This window comes from Bison bison, unplaced genomic scaffold, assembly GCF_000754665.1.
Source record: "Bison bison bison isolate TAMUID 2011002044 unplaced genomic scaffold, Bison_UMD1.0 scf7180017864451, whole genome shotgun sequence".
In the NCBI taxonomy this organism is placed as follows: domain Eukaryota; kingdom Metazoa; phylum Chordata; class Mammalia; order Artiodactyla; family Bovidae; genus Bison; species Bison bison.
In genome coordinates, this window is record NW_011495013.1 from 1,051,935 (window position 1) to 1,069,036 (window position 17,102).

The window sequence follows — 17,102 nt, forward strand, 5'->3', positions numbered from 1 at the left end:
GGTGGTGATATTTAAGCAAAAAAAGCTCTCTTAATTTAATCCCCTTGCCAGACTAACCAGCACACCCCACTCCCTCTCCACAGCACAATGACTAATGTTTCAGCACACCAGCAGCTCAGAGCTAGTAGGAGGCGCTACTAGAGCCCAGGGCTTCTCCAAGTATGGTCCAGAGATAGACACCAGTCTGCAAACTGTTATCAGCTGCCCAGGAAATGGAAAGTGAGCATTTACAATAGAAATGTGGGTAGTCTTCAGACACAGTTGCCACACCCAAGTGCATGAATAGCAGACTCATCTCAGTGACCAGTTTTGGTGATGACGACCTTGTGAGGCAAGTTGTCAAGTGCTGTAGAACCATGGGATCACAAGTGATAGTTTAAGTTTACCTTCTCAACGGTAATGTAAGTATATTAAAATCGAAACCCACTTCTTTCATTGAAAGATCATTTACATTTGACCATAAATTTAAAGAACAAGTTGGATTTGGCTACTGAGGAAAAACTGAAGTTGAATTTTGACACAAGCATCACTTGCTTCATTTTGGAGAAAAGTGAAAAATAAAGATCCTGAGCTTGCTGAAATTGCTTTGTCTTTCTTCATCCTCATCAACATCCCTCTACAAGGCCAGTTCCTCTACCATGGGTGTTACTAAAACAAAATCATAATCAATTGAGATATACATTATTCATTAACTCTGAGACAAGCTAGCACTAACCCAGCCTAGAGCAAATAGGTTAACAAGCAAGAGTAAGTTCATCTATGACATCAAAAATCTTAAAACACTGATTACATCCAGTGAACCAGTGAAGTTGCTCAGTCGTGTCCAACTCTTTGCGATCCCATGGACTGTAGCCTACCAGGCTCCTCCATCCATGGAATTTTCCAGGCAAGAGTACTGGAGTGGGTTGCCATTTCCTTCTCCAGGGGATCTTCCCAACCCAGGGATTGAACCCAGGTCTCTTTTACCGTCTGAGCTACAGGGTTATTTAATAAGGAGAATCACCACTTTAGTCATAATTTTCTGTTCAGCTATAACTGGATTAACAAATTAACAAGCTATAGTGAGTTGTTATGTGAATTACCTATATTCATGCTTTTTTTTTGAAGGAGATGCACAGATTTTGTAATTTTCTTTCCTATATTTGCTGTGTTTATATTTAACAAAATGTAATTTTATTTATGTTGTTTCTAAAATATTTTTTAAAAAACCTAAGGCTTGCATAACTTTTTTATTTCTTTCCTCCTTTTTTTGTTAATAAAAGAACAAATCCATGACAGATTGAAAATAAAAAGACTAGACCTTCACCACATATAGGTTGAGAAGCAGAGGTCAGCCCCCCAGTAAAGCTGTACCTTTCTCTAGGGTCAGATGTGTTCACGTCTGTCTATGCTAGTTGTTCAACTGTATGTAAACACATAATAAACTGTATAAAAACACATAAAATATGAGCTCAGAAAAATGTTTCTATGAAAATGAAGTTGCATATCTGAATACTGTGGAGTAATTCAATGAAAGAGTAACACTAAAATAACTGCTGTCAAATTAGGCATGAAAAAGTGGCAAAGGATGGGGAGGCAAATCAGAAGAACCTGGAAGAATTCTAAACTCATAGCTCACAAGCATCCTAACACTCTAAAGCAAGCCAAACTGAAAACCAGGTAGACTAGGCATTGCAGGTTATGGTCCATGTGCCAAAAAACACATGGAAACCACTTATCAGGCCCTACTTCAGAAATTAGCAACATGGATGTACATTTATATGTCTAAATTTAAAATATAAGATATAAATAAATGTAATGCTTTTTACACTTCTCCACTTAACTGAGCAGCTGCTGGTCATAAGAGCCCCAGATAAAACAGCTTATCCTATAAACACAAAATTCTGCACTGAATATTCAGGAGATTCTGACCTCCTGGCTCTATTACTGAGACATGACCGGTAGATGACAAAACAGGGACAAAATACAATGTATAGAAAGACACACCAGTCACAAAAAGCATAAGGAGTCCAAAGAGAGATTCTAACCATATAAAGAAAATGAAACAACTTGTGAAATTGCAAAGCATATGTCTCTTTTTTAGTAACACTCTTATCCATACTGCATTCCTGCAGAGAATGTGCTTTTTAGCAGTTAACAGCATTAACCAGGAGAAGGCAATGGCACCCCACTCTAGTACCCTTGCCTGGAAAATCCCATGGATGGAGGAGCCTGGAAGGCTGCAGTCCATGAGGTCGCTAAGAGTCGGACACGAGTGAGCGACTTCCCTTTCACTTTTCACTTTCATGCATTGGAGAAGGAAACGGCAACCCACTCCAGTGTTCTTGCCTGGAGAATCCCAGGGACGGGGGAGCCTGGTGGGCTGCCGTCTATTGGGTCGCACAGAGTTGGACGCGACTGACGCGACTTAGCAGCAGCAGCAGCATTAACCAAATAAAAGCAGAGCCCTAGGGGGACTTTTTTGAAAGGTCAAGAAACAAATGCAGAATCAAAAAGTAATATATAAAATTCCTTTATGAGATACTGCAAAACATTTTCCTCTTACTATTGTTAGGTAGGTAGAATAGGGAAAAGGAGTCCAAAATGGCGGTGGCTAAGACAAGGAAGGTCAAAGGAAGGTCGGAGGACCAGAGTGAAGACTTCAGGCAGAACAAACAGCACTCCTGGCTAAGCCCAATTTGCATAGGGCAGGCCCAGGTGGAGGAAAACACATATAAAAGGAGGAGCCAAACGCTCGCTCTCTCTCTCTCTCTCTCTCTCCTGCTATCTTCTAAATAAAATAGAGCTGTAACACTGATTTGCCTAAGAGCTATAACACGGTTTGTCCAAGACCCAAGAGCTAATGTCCGTCGCTCCAAATCTTTATTGTGACGAGACAAAGAACCGAGGAACGTACACTCACGTGACACTATCAATACAGAAAATTGTTTTGAAACATACACCAAACTAATCCATGGCCACAGGTTTAGCTTAATTCTGAATCAAACTTTTTGGAGCTTATCCATGGAATAAATGCAGGGGAGGAAAAAATAATTTTCCCTCCACATTTCTGAATTCTTAGCTGAAACTCTTGTAATAAAAGACAGATTAACAAGAAAGAAAAAACAAATAAAAACTCATTAACATATATACTTTGTATACATGGGAGATATCCAGAGGAAAATGAATAACTTGAAGAGGTGGCTTAGAATTCAGACTTTAATACCATCATAATAGGGAAAGGCGAGGGGGAAGTTAGCATCTTAGCGGAAAAATGAATGGGTCTTTAGAAGAGGAGGGACGAATGATAGTTTGTGACAAAGTCTGTCTGGGCCTGGTGTTGACTCCTAGTCTCCTTTCCCATGATAAGGGTCAATCCCTTCTGGGTGATGAAACTCCTGGGGTGGGGCTCTAGGACAACTGAGTTCCTTTTGGAGGATCTGTTTTCAGGCAGATAAGGAGACAACTGGGACATGAGGCAGACAAAGCCTTCCCCTGCATTTATGTGGCTCAGAGCTTCCCTTGTGGCCCAGCTGGTAAAGAATCTGCCTGTATTGCGGGAGACCTGGCTTCAATCCCTGGGTTGTGAGATGCCCTGGAGAAGAGAAAGGCTACCAACCCCAGTATTCTGGCCTGGAGAATTCCATGGACTGTACAGTTCAGGGGTCACAGAGTCAGACATGACTGAGTGACTTTCACTTTTCAAGGGCCTACAGTTCAAAATAATCAATATATCAAAGTGGCATCTTCAGAGGCGGCATGTCCTAAACTCCTCCAGTCAAATTCGGGGCAGCATATGCTACTACCCTCCACACACAAAGCACAGGCTATGGGGGGTGGACACCAGGTGCATGTTCCAGGCCCTGCCCTCCAACTGTGGCTCTGCCAATAATTAGAACCATGACTCTTAATTTTGGGGTCCCCATTTGTGATCTCAGGGAGTCAGCACCACAGGTGCTACCCACGCTAAGCTTCTATTACTGTGGAACTAAACACACCAGTGAAATGCAATGACGCTTTTATGGGCAATGAAAGGCAAGAGGCAAACATAAAATCCACTAGAGTGACAGATCTGGACACTTGCCGCCTTGGTTATGAAAAAAAGGAAAACATGGGGAGACATGTAGCCCAGATAGCAGTGTCCCGGACAACCAAACTTTTATAATCCCTTCTGGGAAAATGAATAAAACCACAATATAACTTCTAAAAAAATTTTTTTTGTTCGCGTTCAAATAGGTTTTCTTCCTTATTTTGTAATTAGCAAAAATTTATTTTTAAAACAACAAGAAGGAAGTATATTGAGACTAGGGATTCACAGTGGTTATTTAAAGACTGCTTTACTGGCATCTTTATCTGCTCATACAGAACATTAAATTAATTTTTTCTTTTTTAGCGAAAAGGTGATAATGAAGTAATTAGGAACATACACTCAGAGCTAGGTGGCCTGGATCCAAGTCCCACTTACCAGCTGTACATCCTTGAGTAAGTTTCAGTTTCCTCATCTGCAAAATGAGGAAAACATGGTCTCATCATCTCACACGGTTGCTGGGCATGAACAGGAGTTAATATACGTACAGCACTAAACACAGCTTTTCTGCATACACAAGAACCTACACAAGCGTTCGCTAATACTTTATGGTGACTTTTTCATGTTTAACCAAAAATAGATGCTCACTAACACATCAAATGAAAACCAAACAAACATCAAGACCCTAGAAAACCTCACATAAAAATATCAACATTAAATACTTAAAACATTAAAATAACTCCAAGAATATAATGACATATATCATGTCCTATGACGGGTGTATGCTATATATGACAGTACCTTCACTTAAGTATTTTCCCAGGCTCCAATCCTTCATCAATTCATCCTACACTAGATGAAACTTTCGAAAGCAATGGGCTTAGGTCAGTCCCTCCAAGAACCTCGATGACTCCACACAGTACAGGGTAAACCCCAGAGCCAGACTAAATGAGCCGTTAGCACCCTGTACTTCACAGTATCTACCAGTTTGTATTGGGTTATAATTACATACTTGAGTGTTTGGTTAATGCCTTTCTTATCACTAGAATGACTGACAGCCCAGGACGTAGGCCTGCATTTTACCCACCACTGTCCATCACAGGCACGCCTGCTGCAAGTGCCATTATGTACGTGATGGATGACCCTCAGCATCCATGCAGGCTCACAAAACACCCCATTGGTACGACCTTTCACGGTTTGCAAAACACCCTCACATAAATTTTCTCACCTGAGTCTCACAGTAAGCCTTTAGGGAAGGCAGAGGCCCCAGAATTCAGTCACCGAAGGTCACATTCAGTGTGCTAACTCCTAGTCTGACGTTCCTTCCAGAACATTCTCCTGAGTTAAATCCAATAAATCATACTAAGGCTTTGACCTCTCCTTGTACTTTTCAGCGTCTATGGTTTTTACTCTTCCCTTCTACCCATCTAAAACGTCTCCTGCCTCCTTTCCTGATTTTCATTCTTTATTAATAACAGTGATTGATGGGCAAATGCTCCACCTTCCCTCAGGTGTCATACATGTTTCATTGCTAGTGCATGGACACCCGTGTATTTACTCACCAAAATGTTTTTCAATTGTATGGACATTTCAATATAATACTGAGCACCTACTAAGTGTTTGTGTGAAATTCCAATGAGAACTGCACAGTTAGGACACTCCTGTCCTAGTGGTTAGAAAAACCACTGAAGTTTCTAGAAGAGAATAACAATGTAAATCAACATGCTTTAAAAAGCATACAATAGCTGCCACCCAGCCTGAGATATCCCAGGTACCTTAGTTAATAAGGAAAGTAACTGCTAATTCCCACTAAATAGATTTTATCAATTTCTATATCATTTTGAAAAAGAATACAGATTAAATTAACTTACCATCATTTTAAAGAAAAATATTCATACAACGACATCCACAAGCCAAGTACCCCCAGGTCTACTCCACCAAAATGGTTTTTGTCCATAAGGTCTGTTACACAGTTAACGGTCCTTCTCAAACTCATCAGCTCAAAAGCACACACAATTAAAATGGAAACAAGAGATGCAGGAATCCTATTCCTCTGAATTAACAGCACAGAACCACAACTCTAAATACTACAGCAATAAACCTACAATAATCCTCGTGAAATATAGTATCAATTAAATGTTGGTGCAAGAAATGTAACGCAGAATTACTGCCGTATTAACACTCTCTGAAGATAAATCACCAGACTTTAAACAAGTGCAAATCGATTCTATGAATATTTAACACAGCTGGCTGTATTTAAAATTTCCCATGGCAGACATATACTGGCATCCAAAAGAGCTCCAAAGGGTTAAAAGTGAGAAATTATATATGAATTCAGAAAAAGGAAAGACAGCAGCCTGTGAATTTTTCTTATCTTGGAAATGACAATATTTTACAGCCTCAGGGGAAAGAAGACAAAACAGTATTCCATAGTGTTAACTCATTACAGGATTTAATAGAAACACCACCCAACTAATCCTTCCTTCCCATCTAAATTTCATTGCTGAATTTAAGAGTCCAATCTCAGATAAGAAAGAAAGTTGCAAGAACACTGTAACAAGAGGAAAGGACAAAAACCTGAGATATTGTTTGTCTCAAGATAAAGGTGTGGGTCCGTGAATCTGTATAAAGCTGCATGCCTGTCTCCACCTCACTGTCTCCTAAGGACACAACTGCTTTCGAACACCATGGTACCACAGGTTTTGAACAAGCCTAAACAAGCCTGCAGAACGGTGGGGTTGTGCTGGTTTTCTTGTTTGAGGGTCTTTAAAAGTAGACTGAAACTTGCCCAGGTGTTTTCTTTTATCTTCCAACAGATCAAGTGGCCTCCACACACCGTGCACCACCCCCATAAGTTTCTTGATCACTCTGCCTTTCCCACACCTTGACCATCTACAAGGCGGTTGATTTATAAGTAAATCCCGCAGAGAAGCCATGACCAACCTCTAGAGAGGAGCCTCATGAGGAAAAACTTCCCTTTTATTATATCTAAAGCTCAGTTTAATTCCACTTCCCTCTTTTTTTTTCCCTCTGTGAACTCAGTAGAAGGGAATAAATCCTTGAAAGAAATAAAATCCCTTTTATCTCACAAAATAATCACATGTGCAAATTCTATAAGTTAATAGCTAATAGGTGTGCCCCTCAAAGGAGGGAAGACATCAATGATCAAATTTAATTCTCTCATTTGTGTTTAAAAGAGTCAGACCTAATTTGGCCTTATAGAAACAAAGCATTTAATGTCTCCTTTGGTTCTGAAATTGTACCAGTCTCCCTGAAAGTTTAAGTTCACACTTTCACCTACATTCAATTCCCAGCAAGTGTATAGAGCTTTTCCTAATAGTTTCACTGAGTCATTGAGGGAATTGGAATAAAACCCAAGGTCCTTCTGTTTAACTCCACTCTGAGTTGCCCTTTTAGGTCTTCTGCTCCCTTACCTTGGCAGACTGGGAAGATGAGATAAAATTCAAGTATGTTAATTATACTTTGCTCCTAATTCTTGATTTTAAGATATGCAAAGGAGAAAATTGCGATGCTACTAAAATTGTTTTTGGAGGTAAATTATCCTGCAGACTAATTATGTATAATTTCTTCATTTTCTTTATTCAAGCAAATGAATTCCAGATAAATTTCCTTTTAGGTCAAATTTTTCTTCTCTTGAAAAAATTCATGACTAAGCCTATATAACCTTAACACTGCCTTACTCAACCCTCAAGAACTGAGTATTACTACATATCCTGTTAGGAGGAAAGGAGCTAAAACTTGTCTGAAAGGCGGTAACATTACATACTTTGCCATGAAGTTGCTATTTCTGAGAAGAGCTAAGACTAAACAACCCTGTAAAAGAAAAGAGGAGGGAGCCTAAGAAGTATCGATACCTGACCTCCATCCTAAGATGATCACACAAAGGTTTTCCATTTCTAGCATCCTAGTTACTCTTCATCTCTGCTGTCAACACGGGCCCTCCCAGCAAGCTACTCATAAAATTAAACGCTGCCTGTGTTTAGCCTCTACTTTGTCTCTTCCGAGTTCACTCTAACCAGGCTTTCATCACTGTCATTCTCAGAACTGCTCTTGTCAAAGTCACCAATGGCCTCCATGTTGCCAAAGCCAGAGGTCAACCCGTTTCTTACTCTATTGGATGATTACTTTTGAAACACATTCATTACATGCCTTCTGAAACCCCTCTGCCCTCTTTCTTTGGGTTCACTTCCCACCTCACTGACTCCTCTTTTCAGGGCTCTCTCTGCTGGTCCCTTTCACCTTTGAACTCTGGATTCCAGAATCTCTCATACATCCAATTGCCTCCTCAACCTCTCTACATGAGTGTCTAACAGGCATCACAAACTTAAGTCCTAAATCAGACTCCTACTGTTACCACCTCACTGGCTCCTTGCAAAACCCTGCCCATCTCAGCAAATGGCAACTCCTTTCTTCCAGGTGCTCAGGAGCCATCCTTGCCTCTTCATTTGTTTCCTCTCACTCTCTCTCCTTCCTCCTCACCACATCTAATCTACTGCGGTAACAGCTCTACCTTAGTATATCTTAAACCTCACAAATCACTACCACCCTCTCTAGCATCTGGCACAGTGAACAGCATCTCCTGCCTTGATTACAGTAATGCCTCTGCTTCCTCTCTTCATTCTCATCTCCACAAAAGAGTGATCATTTGTAAAAGATAAATTTGATTATTATATTATTAACCTGTTCAAAACCCTCTAAGGGCTTCCCACCTGCTATGGGTTGAAGTGTTCCCCCACCCTACCTCACGAATTCACATGTTGACGTCCTAACCGCCCAATACCTTATTTGGAAAGATGGTCATTGCAGATTTATCAGTTAAGATGAGGTCATTAGGGTGGACCCTAAATCAATATGACTGGTGTCCACATAAGAAGGGGAAATTTGGACACAAAGACACACACACAGGGAGAACCCCACAGGAAGGTGTGGGTTGAGACCTGCAAGCCAAGGAACACCAAATATTGCCAGCAAACAACCAAAAGCTAGGAGGGAGAGATGGAGCACAGACTCTCACACCACCATCAGAAGGAACCAACCCTGCAGGACCCTGATGGACTCATGACATCCAGAACCGTGAACCAATACATTTCTGTTGTTCTTCCACCCAGTTTGCGGAACTCTATTAGAGCAGCCTGAGCAAACTAATACACTATTTCACGCAGCATAAAAGGTGAACTCCGTGCGATGGCACAAAGGTCCCACATGACTGTACCCGACTCACACCCTGGCCCCCTTGATGTTCCCCCAATAGGCCAGGCGCATGTCTCAGGGCCCCTGCGATGGCTCTTCCTGCAGCCTCTCTGCTCTGCTCCGGTACCAGCAATTCTTTTAGATGTCTGTCTCAATGCCTCCATAAGGCCTTCTCCTCCCTCCAACACTCTCACTCCCCTCACCAAGTCTTGTCTTTCTCCACCATTGTGTCACCTCCGGAAACTTACTTACTGTGACAGACTGGGAGAGCCACTGCTAAGAGCTGCAGAGCAGCTGCAGGCAGAAGCACTCCAGGGCCCAGCTCCTCGGTGACCAGAGAACGTCCTGCCGGAGGCCACACCCCTTCCGGGCAGCCACACCAGGTAACACACCTGAAGGTAGCGAGCTCATCGCTGATGCCTCAGCTTGTCAGGCAATCCATGCTCACTCCAGGGTTCTCAGGCAGGCTGGTGGAGGCTCTGTCAAACCTGCACCGCAGCTCAACCTCATCCTCTGTCCAATCCTGTTTCCACCCCCTTCTGTTCACTGTGTGGATCCCAAGTCAACACCTTGTTCCCCAACCTCCAAATCAGCGCCTACTTCAAGAAAACCCAACCCTGAAGCACTTACCTGCCTCCCGCCACTTGAGTATTATCTTATTGAGGGCAGAGAGTTTGTATCAATGTGTCCCCAAAGCCTAAAACACTACCTAGTAGGAACAGGAAATAACTGAATGGGGATGGTGGAAGGAAGAAAAGGAGAGGAAAAAAGAAAAGGAGGGAGAGAGGGAAGGAGGGAGAGCACTGACTCTGCGGATAGGAGACTGCTGCTGCTGCTGCTAAGTCGCTTCAGTCATGTCAGACTCTGTGCGACCCCATAGACGGCAGCCCACCAGGGTCCCCCGTCCCTGGGATTCTCCAGGCAAGAACACTGGAGTGGGTTGCCATTGCCTTCTCCAATGCATGAAAGTGAAAAGTGAAAGTGAAGTCGCTCAGTAGTCATGGACTGCAGCCTACCAGGCTCCTCCGTCCACGGGATTTTCCAGGCAAGAGTACTGGAGTGGGTTGCCATTGCCTTCTCCATGGATAGGAGACTAGCCCCTGGATAAAATCTTAAGATGGTCATTATCTGTCACAAAGCAAAAGGAATACATACAATTACAATGAAACTGTGCATGAGGTTTCCAAAGTGCACGTGGCTGTTTTATTTCAGAGAAACTTAAAAAATTTTGTATACAAAGTCTCTGAGATTCACTTAGTATCTTTATACTCCTGACTCCTCCCTTCCTCCTAGGATTTTAAATTTTGCAACCTCAAGGTCTACCATCAAGAGGATTTCAGGACCCAAACCTTTCAGGTAGGAAAAATACTGTGTAACTACTGTTCAATAGCTTTGTGATATCTTATATGTTAATTCTTAACTCCCACTAACAAGAAACTCTGCTTGGCATTTGATGGATATAAACAGTGTATTATAGCCTTTCTCTTTATTGACTGTGTCTTATTTCAGGCCTCACTCTCTCTCTCTCTCTCTCTCTCTATATATATATATATACACACACTTTTTTCCCCTCAGAGAACTGCCTTTCACGTTATTGCAAAACTAATTGCATTCAGCTCTGACAAATGACATAAAATATATTTTCCATGCTCCATAATTGGCTACTTGTTTGGACCCAAATAAGGCTGATTTCCACCTGGTCACGTACCTCATGCCAATTCAATCAGGAATATGTGAGGTTTGACTACAAAGTAACAAAGCTGAGAGGGTTGTGTGTGCTTGATTTATAGAGTCACTTCCATTTCTTTACATATCATTGCATAATGGGATTCTAAGGGGAAAATGTAAAGACATGTTTAACAACAAAATCACCTCTAAACTAGAGCTACTATCACTCTACTGGTCTGAATTACAAATGGATTCAGAATACTGTGCTTAGAGCACAGAAACGTCATACACAGTTGTATGTACACATAGATAAACATAAATATTCCATACATAGAAATATTTTATAACCATAAATATGAATAACAGGGTCCTCCCAGTCAAACCTATCTAATTTCATCAACCTTCTGAAATTACATCTTTCACTGAAGCAGCCCCAGGGCACAAATGCAATAAGATAACATTAATTAAAATACATAAAACCATCCAGGAGTAGCAAGGAATATACTATCCAATTTTTTAAGGGTAGAAGTTGAACCAAAAATAGTAATCAATGTTTTGCCAGCTTAAAAAGCTAAGTCTTACATAGTGCCTGAAGCTACAACTCTACCAGACTTTCTCCAAGGTAGAATAATAATAATAATTAGCATGTTATTCATCCGTCTGGTATGCACCTAACTTGGCAGTGTACATGTGCACACTCATTTTGCAACCACAAGCTTCAGTTCTCTGCTACCTACTGGCCATTAAGCAGAATCTGCGAAGTTCCAAAATACAACGTGCCATCCCCAATCACTATGCCAACATTCAAAGCACACACAAAAAATGGAGATTCTTTGCAATCCTAATGAGACCCTCGTAACTACTGCTGCTGAAGTTCAGCTCTCCACTTCATGACATCTGGGGACTGAAAAAAGAAAACAAATTCCTAGGACATTTCAGAAGACTGGCCATTCCTGTTGATGATCTACCTAGATAACGCAAAAGAAAAGAATCTTAAAGAGGCAGGAAGGTTTCCAGCTCTGGTGTCTGTGGGGACAGTCGTGCTGCTCACCATGGCAGGGAACACAGCAAGTCCTAACAAGGTTAAAAAGTGCTGGCATCACACACGGCTGGCAGGGATGTAAACCTGAACAACCACTTTAACAGACTCCATGAAGGCTGGACAACCCAGCAATCCTACGCCTAAGAACACACGTGGCAGAAATGCACGGTACGTGTCAAAACCGTATACAAGAATGCTCACAGCACCATTATTCTCGACAGCCAACAACTGGGAAACCGAATGTCTGTCAACAGTCATGTCAGTAAGCAGAAGTATATTCACACAATGGAAGACCACGCACAGAGGAGAAGAATGAACTACTGCTACTCACAACAACACGGGAGGCTGAGCACTAGACCACCCATATGAAAGAGGACATACTGTGTGACTCCATGTTTGTGAGGTTCAAAACAGAGAAAACGCAGCCACAGTGACAGAGGTACAATGGGAGGGATCTTCTCTGAAAGAGGACAAGAGGGAAGTGGCAGAAAGGATGGAAGATTTTCCATCTTAATCTGACTAATGGCTACACAGGTGCACACAAATGGAAAAACTCACCCAGCAGTTCACTGAAGATTTGTGCACTGCCCTACAAAGAAAGTGTCAGTCGCTCAGTCATGTCCGACTCTTTGCGACCTTACAGACTATAGCTGCCAGGCTCCTCTGTCCATGGGATTCTCCAGGCAAGAACTCTGGTTGGGTTGCCATGCCCTCCTCCAGGGGATCTTCCTGACCCAGGGATCGAACTCAGATCTCCTACATCGGCAGGCAGATTCTTTACTGTTTGAGCCACAAGGGAAGTCCAATACCTTAATTTTTACATTTCCTGAGTAAATTAAATTCTCCTAGCCCTGCAGCTTTACAGAGACAACAAATCCCCATCATTGAGCTTTCCCGAGGAAGTCATGAATGAAATGTTCTGGATGTGGCTCAGATTCTTCAGATGTAGAACTGTATGGCCTTGACAGAGTATGTCATCCCTCTCTCCTACTTTTTCTAAAACCTCCCCAGACATAATTTATTGATCCCTTTTCTGTGTTGAAGGAACAGGGATCTCTATGCCAGCACTGATGATCTGTGAGCCCCAGGGAGACAAGCTGGGGCTCACTCACTCTTGTCTCCTAAGCACAGAGCAACAGGTACTGGATTTTGTTTGAATAATTCAACAAACCTTCAGTAAAATTCCCTTAAAAGTTCACAACTAAAGATCAAGTGTCACATCTTCCCTTATAATTATCCAAGTAGATGCAATCCTACACCTGCTACCATTTTTTTCCATAAAAAAGTTGATTTAATCCTCTAATATTATCATCCTTGAAGAAATAAAAATGCTCCACAGTGGCACATATTGCTTAGCCTGACTTCATGCAGTATTTTTGTTTTCTAAAGGAGACCATAACAAAAGAATTTCCTACATAAGCTATTTCTATTTTTATTGAAGTGTAACTGGTTTATAATATTGTTAGTTTCAGGTGTATAGCAGAGTGATTCAGAGATATATTCTTTCTTTTTTACCCTTTTCCACCATAGGCTATTACAAAACATTGAGTATAGTTTCTTGTGCTATACAGTACAGAGAAGGCAATGGCACCCCACTCCAGTACTCTTGCCTGGAAAATCCCATGGATGGAGGAGCCTGGTGGGCTGCAGTCCATGGGGTCACTAAGAGTCGGACACAACTGAGCGACTTCACTTTCACTTTTCACTTTCATGCATTGGAGGAGGAAATGGCAACCCACTCCAGTGTTCTTGCCTGGAGAATCCCGGGGACGGGGGAGCCTGGTGGGCTGCCGTCTATGGGGTCACACAGTCGGAGACGACTGAAGAGACTTAGCAGCAGCAGCTATACAGTAGGTCCTTGTTTATCTACGTTATATATTGTAGCAAGTATCTGCTAATCCCATATTCCTAGTTTATCCCTCCCCAACCTTCCCCTTTGATAATCATAAGTTTGTTTTCTATGTTGTGAGTCTATTTGTTTTGTAAATAGGTTCATTTGTACTATCTTTTAGATTCCATATATAGGTGATATGTTTGTCTGACTTACTTCACTTAATATGATAATGTCCAGGTCCATCCATGTTGCTACAGATAGAATTATTTCATTCTTTTTTATGGCTGAGTAATATTCATATGGTGGTGGAGAAGACTCTTGAGAGTCCCTTGGACTACAAGGAAATCAAACCAGATGATCCTAAAGGAAATCAATCCTTAATATTAATTAGAAGGACTAATGCTGAAGCTAAATCTCCAATACTTTGGCCACCTGATGCAAAGAGCTGACTCATTAGAAAAGACCCTGATACTGGGAACAACTGAAGCAGAAGGAGAAGGAGGCAACAGAGAACGAGATGGTTGGAGGCCATCACCAACTCGATGGACAAAGTTTGAGCAAGCTCCAGGAGATGGTGAAGGACAGGGAAGCCTGGCATGCTGCAATCCATGGAGTCGCAAAGAGTCAGACACGACTGAGCAACTGAACAACAATATTCATACACACACACACACACACACACACACCCCGCGTCTTTATTCATTCATCTGTCAGTGGACAATTAGGTTGCTTCCACATCTTGACTACTATAAATAGTGTTGCTGAGAACATTGGAGTGCACGTATCTTTTCAAATTAGAGGTTTTGTTTTTTCTGGATATATGCCCAGGCGTGAGATTGCTAGATCATACAGTAATTCTATTTTTAGTTTTTTAAGGAACCTCCATACTGTTTTCCATAATGACTGGTCAATGTAAATTGGTGCAATGTAGGAGAGTTCCTTTCTCTACACACCCTCTCTAGCATTTATTATTATTATCGACTTTTTGACGATGGCCATTCTGATCTGTGTGAGGTGATATTTCATTTTGTTTTTCATCTGCATTTCTCTAATAATTAGCTATGCTGAGCACCTTTTCATGTGTCTGTTGGCCACCTGTACGTCTTCTTTGGAGAAATGTCTATTTAGGTCTTCTGCCGATTTTTTGATTTGTGGCTGTTTGGTTTTTTTGATGCTGAGTTGCATAAGCTATTTGTATATTTTGGAAATTAAGCTCTTGCTGGTCACATCATTTGCAAATATTTCCCCCTATTCCATAAGCTGCCTTTTCCTTTTATGATTTCCTTTGTGGTGCAAAAGCTTGTAAGTTTGAATAAGTCCCATTTGTTTACTTTTGCTTTTATTTCTTTTTGCCTTGGGAGACTGTACTAAACAAAAATATTGTTACTACTTATGTCAAAAAATGTTTTGCTACACAGGCTATTTCTTAAAGTTCTGTCTGTGATCATCTCATCAGAAGAAGTGAGAAAAAAGCAAATGCCAGTCATGAAAAGAAGGATACAAGTCCTCCTTTATATAATCAGGTTTGGCTACTGGATGTGTTATGTTTTGCAATGTTTCGTTGTGCAGGTTACGCATCAGAGACAATTTCATATTAGTCTTATACAGTTGGCCATTAACATATGGCTTCATTCCTGGAGGTGACAAAAATTCACCTCCTAAGAAACATAAAGCAGTTGAACCAATAAAAAGTAAGAATTTTCTCTAAGAGGAACTGAAAGGAAGCCAGTGAACGCTAATCTCCCACTCCTGATTAAGGAGCTTTGGAGAAATGGGGAAGGAGCCGGTGGTCTCTTTCTGATGGACAGAAGCAGCAAGAGGTTGGGGGACCAAGGACCAGGAGATGGAAAACACTTAGCCCACTTTGGCCAATGAGCAACCTCCTCTCTGCCTTACTAATGCCTGTGTGATTCCCATGATCAAACCATGGTTATAAACCATCAGCAACAGACTATTCATCGGCTTAACTCAGGGTCCACTGAAAATGTCAATAGCTATTCAATTCTTTTTAAAGTTTATTACCAAGCATTCATTTTATTCTTCCCCCAACCCTCCCTAGAATACCCAAGTGTCAAAAAAGATGGTTCTTACGAATACAAGAACCAATGGTTCTTACCCCTCACCAAGCGGGGTGACCAGTCTGAGAAGTACAAGTGGGCAACCACTGACCATGCCTCTGGGGTGCAGGGCAGCCCTGACTCAGCCACCCTCCACTGCAGTGGCCAAGGCGTCACAGTGAATATTTGGCTTCGCAGGACTCATTGTGCATGCTAAGTCACTTTAGTCATGTCTGACTCTTTTCGACCCCATGGACTGTAGCCCACCAGGCTTCTCTGTCCATGGAATTATCCAGGCAAGAATACTTGAGTGGCTTTCCATTTCCTCCTCAGGGGATCTTCCCACCCAGGGATCAAACCCGCATCTCTTAAGTCTCCTGCATTGGCAGGCGGGTTCTTTATCGCTAGCGCCACCTGGGAAGCCGCTGCAGGACTGATTACTTGTCTTCAATGACAAAACAAATGAAGCTATTTTTCTCACTTCTTCATTTTCAACTCCTTCATTTCACCACCAAAATTAGGGACCTGTTTTCACAAAGCATAGCTGGTGGCATTAGTCAAATGATGTTTTTAACAATGGAGACCACACTATCCGATGCTGAGATGGGCCTTCTGAAGTGTTATTCTTCCCTGAGGCAGGAGAATAGCATAGGCAGGGCACAGTAGTAGTAAGACAGACCAGATTATGAGGTAGTTTTTTCGAGACCTCCAAACCTCTGAAAGTGAGCTTGACAGTGAACTGTTCACAGTGAAACTTAAAAGCTTACTGGTTAAGAAACCTGGGTTTACAAAAACAAAAATAAAAACAAAAAACTAGTAGAATTCTAGTCTTGGTTCAACTACTTCATGTATTAAAATTCTTTAAATTCTGTATTCCTTTCTAGATAACCAGAATATATTTACTTAGATGATAAACCAGCAAGCCTTTTTCATCCACCAATTACCTTAACAGTAAAACAAGAAAAAGATGAGAAAGAATTCTCATCTGGGGGAAAGAATGAATGTAACTGGTACTCATTAATACTATGTGATTGATAGGCCCTCTTAGGCACAGCCTACAAACCTCACAGCCTTTTAAGGCAGAAACTGATCTCTCCAGCCCGTAGAAGAAAACTGAGGTGTGACGTGTCCAAGACCAGTTAGCAGCAGAGCTAGGGTTTGAGGCAAAGACGAAGGACACCTCAGACCTTTCCTAGACCACGATCCTCCCACTGGCATTCCTGAGCACGCCAAATGGAATCCTGGGCCTCCCCAAGGCTACTTCCACCAGCAAGCTTCCCGTGC

The 17,102-nt window shown here is 41.8% G+C and overlaps 1 protein-coding gene across 3 annotated transcripts in view; it reads right to left on the minus strand.

Annotated features, from left to right (window-relative positions):
- The window catches only part of APBB2 (amyloid beta (A4) precursor protein-binding, family B, member 2), a 382,672-nt gene that overhangs the window by 336,362 nt on the left and 29,208 nt on the right, over positions 1 to 17,102 (minus strand). Inside the window, exon 2 of one of the 3 annotated variants that reach the window (XM_010858829.1) lies at positions 4,445 to 4,481. The exons of the other annotated variants lie outside the window; for them this stretch is intronic. The gene's annotated coding sequence lies outside the window, so the exon portion shown is untranslated. The remainder of the gene's footprint in view (positions 1 to 4,444; positions 4,482 to 17,102) is intronic. 3 annotated transcript variants of the gene reach the window in all.